This window comes from Cyanistes caeruleus, chromosome 9 (genome assembly GCF_971803275.1).
Source record: "Cyanistes caeruleus chromosome 9, bCyaCae1.hap1.1, whole genome shotgun sequence".
In the NCBI taxonomy this organism is placed as follows: domain Eukaryota; kingdom Metazoa; phylum Chordata; class Aves; order Passeriformes; family Paridae; genus Cyanistes; species Cyanistes caeruleus.
The window spans coordinates 32,937,153-32,952,125 of record NC_141709.1 but is presented as its reverse complement, the minus strand read 5'-3'; the positions used below and the strand labels follow the sequence as shown (position 1 = coordinate 32,952,125).

Below are 14,973 nucleotides of genomic sequence, written 5' to 3'. Positions count from 1 at the left end.
TATTTTTAGGAGAGATAAGTTATCTTCCTTTCCATGAGAGACAGCAATTAAAATATTTCTAATTATAAATTTGAGAGTGGTGCAATTCCAAGGACTTCTCTGGTTGTTTGCTGGGGTGGCAGAAATGATGGAATCATATTGGAAAATCGATGAGCCTGTGAATTTGAACATCTTGATGAAGGGATAGGAGCAGGAAAAGCAAGAGAATTTCAGAATTTGTGGAATAAATCCCAAAGGGGCTGTGGAGAATTACTGAGGATGAGTCAAAGCAATGTCGTGAGGAGCTCCACATCAAACTTCTCCCACTTTTTCCCATGTTAAGAGTTGTGGGTTTATCTGGAACCTCTTTGTATTCCAAGCAAGGTTTCTGCTCTGTGCTCCTGGAGGGGGCTCCTCCTTCAGCATCCGCGAGGAAATCCCAATTTTCCACCTCCACCTGCTCTTCACGGGGCACCAAGACCCCACCAGCAGCATTTCCAACCAAAAGCTCTGGAACAGAGTGGGAATCTTATTCCCAGCCCACACCAAGGCTTTCCCAGGGAGAACATTTCACTGGATGTGCTTTTTCCCTTCAGTTTTTCCGAGTTGTTTTTCAGCTGGAGCCGCTGTTTTTGCCGGTGCCATCATTCCATTCGTTCACTGGCCACGTTCTGATAATCTGGATATATAATTCTGATAATCCCTCCCTTCAAAGCTTGGGAAGGCAGCAGCTGGAGCAAGGGCTGTCCAGAAAAAGGACTTCCAAGTTTCCGAGCTGGCTTCACTTAAAAAGGAGGATAAGCACGGCTGCACTGGCATTTGGGATTTACTGCAACGCCAATTCCGACCATCCTCTGGAAAAATAACTCCAGGATGTTTTGTCTGCTTTTGTTGATACACCTTGAGGAAAGTTGGAGCCTTTTCGAGGTGGTGATGTATTAATTGCATGGTGAAAACCTTTTATTCATGGTTTATTTCTCAAAAAAAAAAGAGAAAAAAAGGAAAAAAGCGGTATTTGTGTGTTAATGGAAAAGGAATTTAAACAGGAACTTCTGGGACAAACTGTCTGAAGTTCTCCTATAATCAATATTTTTTTACATAAACAAGAACCTAGAAATAACTCATATTTATAAATATAAAGCATTTTGGAAGAGAGGAGTGGACTCTGTGTGTCACAGCAGAGAAGATCCATGGATTTTCAATTAACATGGTCCATTTACCCGACAAACACACCGTGAGGTGCTCATAAAACAGATCAATATGGACAGGGATTCATAATAATTCTTCTTCAAGCTCAGGAATTTGGGATCATCTGGTATCCTTGGCATTTCAGGCTAGGTTTTTATGATTCTAGTCCTTTTTATTGATATGGACCCTCTTACAGCTGAGTATTTCAGCACAAACTTAAGTCTCAACTCAATTAAATTTAACTTTACTAAAACCACTTAAAATCTCTGCTGGACTGGGCCCTGGAATACGTTCAGAAAAATGGGTTTGAGGTTTTTTGTTAAAGTTTTACTGGGTGCACAACACATTGAGTGTGTTCCATGTGTGACTCTGCTTAATTAACATTCCTGTTAAGATTCCCTGAAAAGTTCAGCAATATGGGATTCTTCAAAGGACCGGCTTCAACCTTTGACCCTCCGGAGAATTTCCAAGGAGTTACGAGGATGGATACGCTTAAACCATTCCAAGTTGCTCCTTCCATAGTGAAATGTGTTTTATTGATCCCAGTGTCCATCAGAGTTTGCTTTTAGGGAGAAAGAGAATCAAAAGGGATTTTGGTGATAGAAAAAAAGGCCTTGGGATGGTTCTTTATGGTGGTGCCTTCCAGTGGAAGAGGGAAAGGAGAGATCTGGAAGATCTTCTGCTTCATCTGTGCCTCAGGGAAGTTAATCCATGGCTGGAAGTGCCCAGGGCCGGGCTGGGTGGGGTTTGGAGCAGCCTGGGGTAGTGGGAGGTGTCCCTGCCCACAGCAGGGAATGGGATGATGTTTAAGGTCCCTTCCAACCCAAACCATTCCATGATTCCATGATCTCACTCTCAGTGGGATTTCTGTGGCACACAGAGCGTTCCCAGTGGTTGTCAAACCCTTCCCCGTGGTTCCTCACCATGGGGAGTTAGGAACTGTGGACACTCCATGGCACAGAATTGTCCTGTGCCAAAAAACACAAACAAGCTTCTTCTGCTCACCTGGAGCGCTGGACTGTCCCACCCAGAGACCTGCTTTTCGAGAGGCAACTTAAATCCTGCAGAATCTTCTCCCTTTCCTCCTGCCAAGAAGCAACACCAGAAAAAATTCCAAACTCTAGGAACAGAACGCGTGGACGGGCCCCGCTGTCGCCAGCACGGACTCGCTCCGAGATGTCACATTTTCCTTGCTGTGAAATGTTGTGAAGCAGCACCAACTGCTCCTGCCCAGGGCATTTGCAGAGCGTGGGATGGTTTGAAGCCTTTGCCACCCTTCCTGCCGTGATGTTGGTGGCACACTCCAGCCAGCTGCTCCCTCTCTGCCTCCGCCTCGGCCGTCACCGGTGCCTTTCCTTCTTTGTGTGATCTCTTCTGGAAAGTTCTCCAGCCTTTGGTGACTGCTGTGACTTCAGCAGGGCTGGGATATGAGTTCCATTTATTAAATGTCACGCTGAAGTGCTCAGGCACCGATGCACAGCCTATTAGTAGCTTTAAGATTTCAGTGTTTTGGTGGGAACGCTTCAAAACTGAAGTATGTTTTCTTTGGCCAAAGCTGCACCATTAGATGCAGTTTCTCCTGACATTTTCAGAATTGTTTTATGGCTGTTTCCATGGAGGTCGAGAAGGAAATGACTGTTCCAGGAATGCTTCGATAGCATCCACAAAAGCAACACAAAAGGCTGAGTTATGGAGCTGCACTCTGGCCAGGCTGATGGTGTGATGATTAACAAGTTGTGCTGCCACCAGGGCCCCGAGCTGGGAATGCTGCTGGGAATACCCTTCCTAAACCCAGCTCCAGTGATTGATCCAGCATCTTCCACTTCATACATTTCCCTGCATGCCCAATTATCAGATTTTCTTCCTCTCTGTTTCATCAGTCACATTATTATTTGCATTGTTTCCCTGGCAGCTGCCAGACATCCAGAGATCAAACGATGAACAACCCCCTCCCCTCCTTTTTTTATTTTATTTTAAAGAAAGTGACTCTGCTTAAGACTTCCCTGAGAATGGGGATTGTAAATTTATTACCTTCACTTGCTCTGAGGAAGCTGTTAAAGGCATCAGGAAGCAGCCAGATAACCAAGGCCATAAAATACTTTAGAAATTAATGAATGAAAGATGGGCTGAAGCCACAAAGTGTGGGTCTGGTTCTGGTTTTTGAACTTGTGCAGAGTTCACAGATGCTCACGGGCACGGCTTTTATTGCAGAGAGAAAAGCACCAGTGCTCAAGTTTAGAACAGAATCAAACTTTTCCCGAAGCTCAGAGTTATCCCAAATCTTTGGGTTTTGTTCTGATGGCTGAAATGATTCAGAAATGCTGTGAGCTGGGAACTGCTACATCTGCCTTTTGTCAAGCATTTCCTGAGACAAAGCCCGAGAAAATATCCCTGGTGCTGCTGCCACCAGAACAGAGAGAATGGGATTCATCCCTGCTTAAAGGAATCCAGGATCTGAATGGATAAACCACAGGATGCAGGGCTTGGGCTGATGGATTTAGAGCAGTGCCCACCATTTAATCCTCCTGAGCTGAGCCCTCCAAGAGCACTTCCCAAAAACAGGAGAGAATTTGAAGTCTTGATTTCAGAGAATTCTCTGATTTCACACAATTAAAGAATCCCAGACTGATTTGGGTTGGGAGAGACCTTAAAAGATGATCCTGTTCCAACCCTGCCATGGGCAGGAACAGCTTCCACTATCCCAGGTTGCTCCAAGCCCCTTCCAACCTGGCCTTGGGCACTTCCAGGATTCCAGGGGCAGCCACAGCTCCTCAGGACAGGAGTTTAAATAGATTTCTTGTAATTGAAATCCATATTTTTCAAACTGGTGCCTCTGTTGACACCTTTTGTTTGGGCAGGGAGAAACAAAGTCTTTGTGTGTCTCCCTGATTCATGAGGAAGAGAAATACCCCGGAGGAAAGGATGGGGGATGAGAGAGCTCAGGGACATCCCAAACCCAAACATGTTCAGTCCACCCCACCTTCCCTACATTCCCACCTCCTGAAGGTGCATTCTCTCCTAAGAAAATGAGAATTTCCTATTTTAGACTAAAACACTTTTTAGTTTCTTTTCCACACCATCCCTTAGACACTCACAGACACTCACTGTTCATTTTCCTTCTCCAGTTCCTCTGTCTCCAGGCTCTGCTGGTTAACTGGGAAGTGACCACTCCAGAGGCTCCCAGTTTCCCTGAGCACATCCCATGGGACCAGCACAGACACCATGGACCACCCACAGCACAACAGGGCAACTAAAACACTTTCTTACACACAAAAAATAACGTTCCAGGACTATTTGATGTATTTTTAGCCTCTTTTAAGGCACTTCAGCAGCTGGGAACAAGGTGGGAAGCCAGAACCGTGGGCCAAGATCCAAAATCCATTGAAGGCATCGGAGCTTTTCCATGGAATGGCTTTGGATCAGGATTGCTCCAGCTCAGAACTCCTCCACTAAACTGGTTTGGGGATTATATTCATGGTTTCCCTCACATTTCATACGTGAGCTTTAAAGAATTACACCAAGCATTCTAGGAAATGGAGATTTATTCACAGAAAAACTTCTGTAATAATAAATCTTATCCTTAAATGTGCAGAGCAGAGGATGGAGATGAGAAGAATTATTTTACACTTTATAGTGCTTTGAGCTATAATTTTATTTATAGCATCTATTTGAACTGAGATTGTCCCAGAGAGGGAAAAGGACAGCTCAGCTCCAGCTTTAGATAATAAGTCAGGCTTTCCAAGCACTATCTGAGACTTTTTCAAATAAAATTAAAATACCAGGCTCCAATCTGGCCCTCCTCACTCTTTAAGAATAATTACAGAAATAAAGGACTTGTTATTAAATCACTGAACTTTGGGATACAAACCTGAGGAAAAACTGTAAAAGTAAAAATAATTCAGATTAAAAGAAAAATCACATTTTCAATGAAGCTTGGATTGGGCTGTAATATGAGGGATATTGGGAAGGAATTGTTCCCTGTGAAGGTGGAAAGGGGCTGGGATGGAATTCCCAGGAAAACTGTGGCTATCCCTGGAAGTGTCTGGACATGGCTTGGAGAAGGTGTTCCTGGAGTGGCACTGGATGGGCTTTAAATCCTTTCCAACCCAAACCAATCTGAGAATTTCAAACAGCTCATAAAATCCACGATGGGCTTTCTACAATTGCTCAGATTTATTTGCCATACTGGGCATCCTGAGGAATTCCACTCTCTCATCATTCCAGGTTTTCCCAGGTTTGCAGAGTCCCAGCAAATCACTCAATCACTCAAATTTGTGAGGCAATTCATCCCCACCCTAAAAGAGTTTCCCAGGCTGCCCACACCAGCAGCACAATCATTCACATTTAGGGGATAAAATTCTCCTGAACTAAAAAAAGATGCTTATTTTTCCATCTGAAAATAAAATAAAATAAAATAAAATTGCTGTGAGACTGGAGTGGTTTAGCAAAAGTGGTTACAAGAAACCACCTCCTTGAGTTAATTCCTTTCTGTGACAGAAGCCATTCTAACACTCCAACAATGAGATTTTTGGCAGCACACGCTCTGGAAATAACTGTCCATTCTCCTGACAGCCTCCTTCCTGGATTTTTTTTTCCCTTAAATCCCATGAATGAAGGATTACCAGGATTTATGTAGCTATTTAATACCTCCAGGAAAGAAAAAGCACACAGAACAGGAAGAGAAACAACAGGTATAGAATGGATCTATCATAATTTAAGTTCAACTCGCCAATAAATTTGTCCTGACTTTGACTGATAAATATTGAACTTGTTTCCTGGATTGTGAAAATTATCCTGCAGCTGCTTCAAAATGCTGAGTTTCAGGGAGTGTGGATTTGGTGTTGAGGGAGTCAAGTCAACAAAAAGGATAAATCAGAACAGTTGATAACAATTCACCCCTTCTGCATCACAAAAAGTTTGGATTTGGGTTTTGAGAAGTCAGGATTAAATGCCACTTGTCTTGTTGGATGTTCATACTATTGGATAGCTTTTAAAAATATTTTTATATCATCTTTTAAGTGGTAATTATTTAAATATCTTGTTGAGTCAAGCAGTTAAAAGCCAATTCTTCTGATTTCTTGTTGAGAAAACTCAGCTGTGACTGCAGGATAGGACCCACTTCCCCAAGAAGTGCCCTGAGCACTGAATGCTCCTTTATCACCTGATTGAAATCCCCTTTTTATCCAGACTAATGGGACTCATCCCACTCATCCCTTCTCCTCCAGGAGCACCCCAGGATGTGCTGACCCACCCCATCCACTGCAGCTCTGCCTTATCAAAGTGGGGAGAGCTTGCAGCAGCTCCAGTCCTGTGCCAGCAGGAACTGGGAGCCTCTGGGAACACTGGGGTCAGTGTCACCAGCCCAGGGCTCAGTGCTGTCCCCACCCCACTGATAACAAGGCTGGTTTTGTCGGGATCCTGGCAGGGCTGGAAGGAGGATTTGTGGAATAGCTCTGCAGAAACCCACGGGCAGCTCCTTCCACGCATGAGGGGAGAGGGATGGCAACACACAAAGTCATTTGTTTGGGATTTAATGAGGAGATGATGAAGGCTGAGCCAGCAAAGGCAGGGCCTCCCCTGCTCAGCCCAGGAAATCAGAGAGGGAGAAGGGAAGAGAAGGCAGAAGGGAGGAGAAGGAGAAGGAGAAGGAGAAGGAGAAGGAGAAGGAATTTGTCTTGGATGCAGCTGAGGAAAGCACATGGAGAGGATGGAGCTGGGCAAATCAAGGCTGAACAATTAATTTTTGCCCTACTGCAGCGTCCCAGCCCTATTTAACCCCTTCTGGGCTGGTTCTGTACTCCCAAGGAGCAGAAGGGCTTTCTGAGGGAATTCCTGCCTGCTGACACAAATGGGTGGGTAAAGGAGAGAAATCCTCCATGAGCTGTGACAGAACTGTGAGCTCAGCCCTGACAACCACCCCAGAGTCTCCAAAGAGGCAAAAAATGCTTTTTAAATGCTGCAGATGTGAAAAGGGCTTTCCATTTGAGGCTGCAGTGGATGCCATAAGGAATAAATCCCTAGGAAAGCCAGCTCATGCCTCACACTGGGTTCTGTTTCATGAACAGCTTATGCTGGACAATTCCTGGGGGAGGGAATAGTTAAACCTGGCCAGAAGGGAAGAGCAGTGTGCTCTGGTGATTCCCTGGCTCCAGAGAAACCCACCCCAGTGTCCCTATCACTGATACCTGCTGGTACAGGTGGAGGTTTGGGGTATTTTTTTCTTCCTCCAAACCCCATTAATCCCAGTGTTGTCTGTCAGCCTGTGCAGATCAGGAGGAGCACAAACCTCCATGTGACAGCTCTTCTGTTCTGTATTTATAGATTTTTACAGGTAATAGATGCTTAAACACTCATCCTGTCTAACAGCACAGAGAGGAATGCTGGAAAATGTCCCTCTGGGTGTCATCTGTGCCTGGAAATGATAAGAGAGATGTAATGATCAAACACTGGGATCAAAGCAGGGGGAAGATGGATGCTGGTTTCACTTCCCTACAATGGACACGCTGTTCCAGAGGAGCTGGGGGACAGAAGGAGCCTGTGTCACATTCCCTGAGAGCTGCCCTTGCAGGAGCTGGGCTGGAGCTGCTGACTTTTGATGTCCCAACAGAGCTTGGAGCAAGGCTCCAAACCAGCCTTTGATCTGCAGCTCAGGGGCTCTGCAGCCCCCACTCCACGTGGGTTTGGATGCTCCACAGTCTGACTCCAACATCTTTGAAGGTTGGTTTTTGCTGCCTGAAGAGCTCATCTGCTTTTGAATGGTTCTTCTGAGTGAAGCCACTCCACCTTCAGGTGACAGTGTGTGGTTCTGAACCCCAAACCAACAAATCAGCAGTGCCTGGCACAGGCATTGTGATGTGACAGGCACTGTGACTGGCACATTCGCTGCTGGGGAGTAAGAGGTTAAATCCCCCTCCATTTCAACACTGCATTTTAACTGAATCCAACACTCTGAATTAAAGTTAGAAAAAGGAACAGGCATGCTGTGCTCTAATAAATTTTTCCTTGGCTCCTTTCTCTTTGAATCTTGAGGAGGGGGAAGAGACAGAGAGAGACAGATTAACTATTTGGGCTGAGTGTTTTTTAAATTGGCAAAAAGCTTCCAAGATGCATGAGCTTGCTGTCCTGGCAGTCCCAGTGATGCAGGTCAGACCCTCAGGGTCTCTGAGGCTCACATCAGCCCATCTGCACATCCAAGGATGTCAAAATCTCATTTAACACCTTGTAAAAAGCCCCCAAATGGTGACATGGTCAGACCTGGCCAGAAGAATACTTTTCAGTTTGTTTAATCAACAATTGCTGGTTAACCTGGCAACAAGCACGGAGTGAAATCATGTTGAAACTCCAATGAACCAGTCTGAGTGTCTCACTTTCCCTCTTCTGTTGGGAAATCAGCAACATTTCCATCCACTCCTGCCTCTTCCCTATGCACAGTTATTCCCTCCTGCACTCTGAAAAGTTTATTTCATGTTGCTGCAGCTAAACCAAGCATTGAGTTCCCACCACCTACTTTTATAGCTAATCCTCGAGGTTACCAAATCCTGCAATGAGGATTTTTCATTCCTGACGCTTGCTCTGTATTTTCCATCTCTCAGTTTCATCCAGCACTGCTTTGGACTGCATCAAAACAGCTTCTTCTCTTCCCTTGGTTTTTCCCTTTCCTATCCAACATTTGAAGGGAATCAGCACTTCCCAGAGAGCTGAGCATGGAGGGGAGGATGTGGAATCTGAAATGACACCGTGTGGTAACCATTAGCAAAGGCTGAATCACAATAATTACAAATATACTTGGAGGTAACACGTCCCTGTACGTCCCTTCCTGCTCTCCAAGTCTTGGAGTGCTGGAAAACTGCGTGGCCTTGAGGCTGAGGGACAGGTGTTGATGGTGGGGGTTTATTTTATTAATTTCTTTCATTTAAAGGAGTTTCTCAGAGCTTCAAGACAGTTTTGGGTGATGTAAAGGGAAAAGAGGAAAAATATGTTTTCTGCAGCAGATTTCAGGATATTTTACACACAGAATCAGGGATTATCCTGACTTGGAAGGAATCCACAAAGATCATCAAGTTCAGCTCCTGGCCCTGCCCAGGACACCCCAAAATTCCACCCTGTGCATTCCTGGGAGCGATTCCCAGCACTCCTGGAGCTCTGACAACCTCAGGGCTGGACCATTCCCTGGGGATCTGGGCAGTGCCCAGCACCCTCTGGAGGAAGAACCTTTCCCAAAATCCAACCTAAATCTCCTCTGGCACAATTCCAGCTGTTCCTTTGGGTTTGTTTATTGTTTATAATTATCATTTTATTTATAGTTTACATTTATTTATAGTACAGTATCACCCCAAAGCATGATAGCGTGATAGGAATCTGTTAGCTCATGTTTATTTATATTCATATGTCTCACTTTTGAGCATGTCTAAAGGCATTAGTAAGACTGGGTTTCCTTCCTTCCTCCAGAATTTACCTTGGAAATTTTGTTGCTCTTCTGTGCTGATCACCTACCTGCAAATCCAATTCCCAAACCCTGGCACCTGATCAATAGACAGCAAAACTACAGCATGTTAAAATTTAAAGTGTTTCAGGAGGGGAAAAAATATTAAAAGGTTGGAACCCAAAACTCTCCTGCTCAAGTGGCCAGAAGGATTCCTACAGAACTCCCAGGAAGAGAAGAGGCTCCATCACAACGTTCCATGGAGAAGCAAACACAAAAGATGTGCTGAACCCACAGCTGTCCTAAGGCAGGAATTCAGAGAGTTAAAAACCCACTGGGGCAATAGAAACCTTCATTCTTGGCTTCCCAAATCCCAGTGGCCAAGAGCACACAAAAAGCTCATTCACCTGCTCGTTTCTCAACAGAGTCTAATCAAGAGGAACTGCTGAGTGCCACAGGCTTGCTGAGAGAATGGCAGGGGGAGAGGAGAGGTGGCTCAATAATAACATTTAATAGCTTTGAAACTTGAGAGTTACCTACAAAATAAAGTCATGGCTGGGAACAATGGTGTTCCAGAAGCTCCTCACTGAATGACTGAATGCATTGTTTAAATCCACGGGACATTTTATTATAAATACGTGGTGGGTGGTGTTCAGTAATGCAGAGGTTTGAAAAGTCCCCTCAGTGGAGTGATATTGTCGAAATATTTATCTTTCACTATTTTTTGTATTTTAATTCTAATGCTGTGTTTAGCTGACAAATGAGATTTGAGGTTTTTGAGTGCAATAATCTGGTGTGTTCACCTCAGAGCTTTTCTTTTCCAGCTTCTCAAGCCAGCTGGAGCTCTCCCTTTGCAGGATCTGTGAGGGATGGATGGATGGAAAACAAACGCAGAAACCTCTGGAGTTAACAGCCACCTTGTCTTTATCAAGACTGTGCATTCTGGGCTATGCCAAGTGTTAATAAAAACAAACACACACATCCAGGCTCTCTTTAAATGCAGAGTTTAAGAGCAAAAGTAAACTGCAGCCACTTATGTTATCTGGGGGGTGTCACACAGGGCTCTGAGATAATCAGAATGAACCTGGAAGGTCTAAGAAGTAAAACTGCCTAAACCTAATTCAGCCAAGTGAAATTACTGCTTTTAAAAGTCTTTACATCCTTGAGGGTTTCAGCCTCCTGCAGGGCAGCATCCCCACGCTGAGGCTCCCAGGGTTCATTTCCCTACAAGTCCTAAAGCTCCTCCAGTCCCGGATCACGTTACGGGTTTGTGTGGTGGAGTTTGGACCGTGCCAAGAAAATGTCTTCAGCTTTCCTTTTACAAATATGGCAATGATCAACCCCAAGCATGATGGGGAGGTTGATTGTGTTTAAAGCAATTTAACATGTTGCAACAACGTGGTGCTCAGCGCTGCTCTGTGAAGCCATCCCGGGATCCTGCAGCCTGGAAACACCGGGGCCGTGGGCCTGGCCCACAAACCTGATCCACAACGTTCACCTCGTGAGTGTTCACCTCGTGAGTCATCTCCCTGAGGTAAAGATAATGGATGGAAAGGAAAAACTGAGAGGCTGCTTACAAAACTTGGCTCCAGCAGTGCAATTCAGCACTCGGGGCTTTGCTCTGCAGCGGCAAAAAGCGATGCCCAAGCTCAGCTGCGACTCCGGGGCTCCAAACACTTCTGCAGGACACCAAAAAGTCACTTGTGGTGAAGTACCAACTTTCTGTTGGTAAATTCTGCCAAAGTGATTTCCTCTTCCCCAACATCTCCCTGCAGAAGCCAGGTAGAGCCACAGCACTCCTCCAGAAGATTCCATGAGCTGGGGTTGAGGATTTGGGTTCGGCTCCCCAAACTCTTCCACTCCAACGAGTCCTGCACAGCAGAAGGATGAAGATATTCCCAGAAATCACCTTCCCAGAGGGAGCACCTGGTGTGAGGGGAGCTCTGACAGCATTAGACCAGAGATGAGATCAGCTGGGGTTCATTTGCACCACAGGATCCCAGAATGCTTTGGGTTGGAAGGGACTTTAAAGATCATCTCCTTCCACTATCCCAGGAATCATTTGATTACAATTCATTCCCGCTTTGTTTTTCAATATCCAGGACACATTAAAACCACATAAATGTACTTTACAATAGCCAAGATAACAACTTGGGAATAATTTGTAGATCATCGACCACAAAAGCTCTACAAATAACAGCTGCTGTATTTACATGTCAACAGATTGGATATTCCCTGATGATCCAGATAAACAACTCCACATCTCTGGGAAACAAACAGGCACGTGAGATGCAAAGCAAACAAAACCACAAAAGACCAAAGGATGCCAAAAGGAGCTCTGAAGGCATTCCCAGGGCTGCCAGAAGGAGTATTCCAAAGGGAACTCCAGCCTTAGAGTTCCCAGGATTGGAGGGCTCCAAAGCACTGTTGTTAGCAGCTCTGTGCCCCCAAATCCCCTGGGACTCCTGGGGACAGCAGAGGCCTCTCCCTCATATTCCACAATATTATAAGGAGAGCACAGCACTAAATAATTCTCAGTGGGAAAGTCATTTCCCTCGTTTCCAGCCATGCTGGTCCACAGAGGACATTTCCCATCACTCAATCCATACTTTTAAAGCTGTGGATTCCAAACCTTGTTGCTACTACTTCCTTGGACCCTCTCCATCAAAGTTTTATGTGGACAGATGCGAGAGCAACGTGATTCCTGAATTCCTTGAATTCCTGATTCCTCACAGCCTCCCTCTGTATTACAAGTAGGGTTTGCTGAGGAGTTGTTAAAAATTACCCATTTAAAAGTCCAATTAAAGGCTCCTGTCAATCCTGCAGTGGTTTCAAGCTTTAGAAGATGAAGCCAGAGAGTTGCACCAGGGACAGATGTTCCTGTTGGCACCACGGGCTGGGTCCTGAGGAACCACACAAACCACTCAAACACTTTGGTTCTGGATTGGAAAACATACAAAAGCACCCAGCCAGACACCTGGACAGGGCTGGAAGGAGTTTTGCACTGCAGCCTTCAAACCTGTGCTAGGAGCTGTGAATTCTGCTGGTGTGTGGCACAAACTCCACTAAATCAGTTTAAGAAGCGAGCAGCCTTTTAAGAAACAGCCTTTAAATTACGACTGCAGATATATTTAAATCATTTAATCATCTGTTTAATGTTTGAAGTCAATAAAAAAAGAGAGGGAAGATGTCACTCCAGCATTACACAGGATGTCTGTGTGAGATGCTCATCACCTTGGTGGATTAGCTGACATTCAAGCACAGACTAAATGCCCCTAAAAAGCCACAAAGATTTGTAGGCAAAGCATCGGCGCTGTTTTATTTTCTCCATCTCGAATCTGTGAATAGATTTTTCTCAAGGAGCTCAACATCTCTTTGTAGATATAAAATCTCTTTTTGAGGGGAGGAAAAACATAAAAGCGCAGCCTGAGAGCTATCAAAGCTGAAGTTGAGCTTTGTACTGTGAGGATCTGACCTATTCCCTCAGTAACAGACCCAATCAATCTCAGTATCTCCCACCACAGATCCATCAGGGCAGGGCCTTATCTCTGCATCAGGCAAGAAGAAAGGCAGAGGCAGCTATCAGGAAATACTTTCCCTCTCCCTGATCCATGTGCTGTGCATAGCTGGAATACCAGCACTGATAAATAAGTTGGACACTCGTGAGTCCCATGTACACTTAATCACTCATTTCCTTCCCTGACTAAGAATAATTCTGGGATTTACCCCTCCTTCCTCCCACACACCTGGCACACAGCCAGGGAGTGCCACTGCTGGAGGACCTCAGAGGGATGGGAAAGGAGCTGATGGGAACATTATTGCTGCCTGCACAAGTGATGGAGAGACAACTTCCTCCAGCTCCAGCGGGATTTCAGCGCTGGGGAGGCTCCAGGAACTCTGAGTGCCCATCCAGCCAAGGCTCTGGCTCTGCTTTCTGCTGCAGGCACACTGGCTCTGTTCATCTGAGTCATGCAGGGCCTAATTCTCAGTCCTATCTGAATCCTTGCAGAGCTTGGATAATCAGAGGAAAATCACATTTTCACCTCCAGCTTGGCTAGGAAGCCTTGCCCCTCTTTCCCCTGGCAGAGGGACACGGCTGCTGTGCCAGACAGATGTGAGGTGCTGGAAGGACTCACCCTGATAAATATAATATCTGCTGGTGGTATTAAATATAATATCATCATTTCTCCACAGCTCCAGAGTGGGGGTTATCCCTGACCCAGAATCAAGGATTTGCAGTGCCCAGAAGCATCACAGCTTTGGGGCTTTCCCCCAAATGTACAAAACAGTTTTTCCACCATCATTTAGTGGTTACCAATTTCTCAAATGCAAAGGGACACACAGATATTTGTCACCTGGAGGACACTTGTCACCTCTTACCCTCTTTTTGCTGGCATTTTCTCTCTTTCTGAGTGCAGACCCTTGGCTGTGGCAGTTCCAGGCCATAAATCACCATCCCAAACCACTGCTGCCCATGTCCCTTCCACAGTGTCCCAGGGAGCAGAGTGTGAGGGAAGCACTCCACACCCTTAACAGCAATATTTTATTTACAGAACTGACACTTTCACACTCTGTCTCAGAAAAAAACAAACCTAGAGCTGGTTTATCCCTCACCTCAGCATCCTGAGTTTTGTGCAAGCAGCCTTCAGGCACACTGTGTCCCATTCCATCCTTTCCAAGGAGGGGGGGACATCTCTGCTGTGCAGTTTCCATACAGGAGAACTCAGAGATTGATCTGAATAAATCAAGAGCACTGAGCACTTTGGCTATTTTATTGCCTTTACTACTGTGTGCACCTGCACAAGCCCAGCACTGCAGTCCCTCAAGGCCCAATACTCAGATTTATACACTCTTAACACATCTTAAAAGTTAAGGAAATGATGCTTTCATTTTTTTTTTCCTCAGAAAGATCTGATTTCTAGAAAAACCTCAAGACCTGTTCACTGTTATACCTGTTATTTAGGCAAGAAAAGAGGTACAGAGTGGTCTGTGTTTAAAACAACAGACTTTTTCCACCTCTGTATGCAGAAAATACTGACAAAACTTTGTTTACTTATTTATTTTAAATTTTGTGTGCCCAAGATACAAATTCTGGGCTGTTCCCCTGCCTGGCTTCTGCTGGCACCAACCCACAGGAGATGCATTTCCACTCGCTGGCTCTCTGAAAACCATGGGAATGGGAATTTGAGTTGGATCTGACCACGTGCATATGAAGTTAAAGCCATTTTAAAATTTGTTCTGCCTTGTTTTCAGAAAGAACAATTACAATTATGTATGAGGATGTTTAAAATGCTGCTTTTAAATTCCAGAATTGTCAATTCCTGATGCACAAACAGCACGACAAACGCTCTTTCCGTTGATTTCCTAACCTTTTTCCATGGAGT

General features: G+C 45.1%; 1 protein-coding gene and 2 long non-coding RNA genes across 3 annotated transcripts in view; 1 reads left to right on the top strand and 2 right to left on the bottom strand.

Moving 5' to 3' along the window:
• The window catches only part of ROR1 (ROR family WNT receptor 1), a 144,590-nt gene that overhangs the window by 67,867 nt on the left and 61,750 nt on the right, over nucleotides 1-14,973 (bottom strand). The gene's annotated exons all lie outside the window — the stretch shown is intronic.
• Nucleotides 4,695-7,966, bottom strand: LOC147651768 (uncharacterized). Its single transcript, XR_015273653.1, has 2 exons — nucleotides 7,661-7,966; nucleotides 4,695-7,579 (listed from the first exon to the last, which is right to left on the bottom strand). It is a non-coding gene; the product is annotated as an uncharacterized LOC147651768 (long non-coding RNA).
• On the top strand, nucleotides 6,361-10,467 carry LOC147651767 (uncharacterized). Its single transcript, XR_015273654.1, has 2 exons — nucleotides 6,361-6,514; nucleotides 7,489-10,467. It is a non-coding gene; the product is annotated as an uncharacterized LOC147651767 (long non-coding RNA).